Source organism: Rutidosis leptorrhynchoides, chromosome 4, assembly GCF_046630445.1.
Source record: "Rutidosis leptorrhynchoides isolate AG116_Rl617_1_P2 chromosome 4, CSIRO_AGI_Rlap_v1, whole genome shotgun sequence".
NCBI lineage: Eukaryota > Viridiplantae > Streptophyta > Magnoliopsida > Asterales > Asteraceae > Rutidosis > Rutidosis leptorrhynchoides.
In genome coordinates, this window is record NC_092336.1 from 284,751,844 (window position 1) to 284,754,554 (window position 2,711).

The following is a 2,711-nucleotide window of genomic DNA, read 5'->3' on the forward strand; positions in this document are numbered from 1 at the left end:
TAACCTTAACTAATCTATTTATAACATGATACTAAGTTAAGTTTTAATTAGCATATAACTCACGGTCTTAAACTATTCAAGATGTTTATGTTAGTTTATTTACCAAATTAATTTATTTACTACTTATTACTTATGTATCCAACTTATTTATTTTAATTTGAGTTATTAAAATTTTTAAGTAGTGAGTGATTGAACATTAGTTTTGGATTTTATATTGTTTTAGCTTTATAGGATATTACAACTCCACCTACTTAAAAAAATTTCGTCCTCGAAATTGAAGGAAGTTATAGAATCGAAACGCACCATTTAGCAAACAAATGAGGGTGCTCGGCCCGCATGGTTTCCTCGAGTTCCCAAGTGGCCTCACTAGCAGAATGATTCTTCCATTGAACTTTAACGAAAGGGGTGGAGCTCTTACGAGTTACTCTCTCCTCGCGTTCTATGATAGCCTCGGGCTCCTCAACATAAGAAAGATCAGCTCGAATTTCAGAAAAAGGATATTGCACCACGTGCAATGGATGATAGTTTTAACCCCGCAACTGAGATACGTGAAATACGTTATGAACATGAGATAACTGCGGCGGTAATGCTAAACGATAAGATACTTCACCAACTCGATCCAATATCTCAAACGGTCCAATATATCGAGGACTGAGCTTTCCTTTCAAACCAAAACGTCGTATACCCTTCCAAGGCGACACCTTTAAAAATACCTTATCACCCACAACAAACTCTAACAGACGTCGGTGTTTATCGGCATACACTTTCTATCTCGATTGGGCCTCCTTCAGTCGACTCGTAGCTATGGCGACCTTTTCATTAGTCACTCTAACCAACTCAGGTCCTTCAATCAATTTTTCACCCGTTTCATTCCAACAAACTGGCGCTCTACACTTTCGACCATAGAGCATCTCAAATGGCACCATACGGATACTAGCCTACCAACTATTATTATAGGTAAACTCCACCAAACATAAGTACTCGTCCCAATTTCCCTTCCAATCTAGGGCACAAGCTCGAAGCATATCTTCCAAAATCTGTACCGTACGCTCAGACTGTCCATCAGTTTGTGGATGAAAAGCAGTACTAAGCTTCAATCGCGTACCCCAAGCTTTCTGTAACCCCTTCCAAAATCTAGAGGTAAATCGGGGATCACGATCAGATACGATGGATGAAGGAACCCCATGTAATCTCACAATTTTTTGCTGAAAAAGCTCGGATAGCTTACTTACGGAATAATCCATGCGGATACGCAAGAAATGAGCCGATTTGGTTAATCTATCAATCACCACCCAAATAGCATCACGCCTTTTACTAGTTTTTGGTAACTCACAGACAAAATCCATTGAGATATCATTCCACTTCCACACAGGAATGTCCAACGGCTGCAACAACCCACTAGCACGTTGGTGCTCGATCTTTACTTGTTGACAAGTAAGGCACTTCCCAACATATCTAGCAACATCTTTCTTCATGCCACTCCACCAAAAGTGCTGCTTTAAATCCTGAAACATTTTGGCCGAACCAGGATGTACAGAAAAAGGTGAGTTGTGAGCCTCAGACAATAGAGCCTCACGAATATCATCATCATTAGGAACACACAATCGATTCCCACACCAAATAATCCCACCATCATCTTCTCTGAACTCTTTCACTTTACCCCCTTCCAAATTTTGAAACACTGTCCACAAATCACCATCATCCAATTGAGCCTCTTTTATTCTTGAAATTAAATCGAACTCAAGTTTTAAATTTGCCAACATACCAGATGCTCCTCTCTTACTCAATCCCATATCAAGTCTTTCGAATTCTCGAATGTGAGTAACCAAACATGAGATACTACCAAATGTCTTTCTACTCAAAGCGTCGGCTACCACATTCGCTTTACCCGGATGGTATTGAATGTTTGCATCATAATCCTTCAATAACTCAAGCCACCTTCGTTGTCTCAAATTTATCTCTTTTTGCGTGAATATGTATTTGAGACTCTTGTGATCGGTGAAAATATCACAAGTTTCTCCATAAAGATAATGCCTCCATATTTTCAATGCAAAAATCACAGCAGCTAACTCCAAATCATGAGTAGGGTAATTAACCTCATAGGGTTTCAACTGCCTCGAGGCATAAGAAATTACCTTACTGTGTTGCATTAAAACACAACCCAAACCATGTTTAGAAGCATCACTATAGATTTGAAAACCCCCACTTCCTGACGGCAATGCAAGAATTGGAGCTGATACAAGTCTTTTCTTTAACTCATCGAAACTTTTTTGTCGTTCATCGGTCCACACAAATTTTTCCCCTTTCCTCAACAACTTGGTAAGCGGCAAAACAATCGTTGAAAAACCTTCAACATATCTTCGATAATAACCAGCTAAACCAAAAAAATTCGAACCTCAACAACGGAAGTAGGTCTTGACCAATTTGTAATCGCCTCAACTTTCACCGGATCCATCATTATACCCTCAGCTGATACAACATGACCCAAGAAGGCAACTCTTTGCAACCAGAATTCACATTTAGAGAACTTCGCAAACAATTTCTTACTTCGGAGGGTTTCAAGTACAACACGAAGATGATTCTCATGCTCTTCTTTACTCTTTAAGAATACCAAGATATCATCAATGAATATGATCACAAACTTATCCAAATACTCATGGAACACACGGTTCATTAGATCCATGAAAACCGCAGGAGCATTAGTTAATCCA

The 2,711-nt window shown here is 39.1% G+C and overlaps 1 pseudogene; it reads right to left on the reverse strand.

Annotated features, from left to right (window-relative positions):
* Window positions 1-284: 284 nt before the first annotated feature.
* On the reverse strand, window positions 285-926 carry LOC139841656 (uncharacterized; annotated as a pseudogene).
* Between the last annotated feature and the right edge of the window lie 1,785 nt (window positions 927-2,711).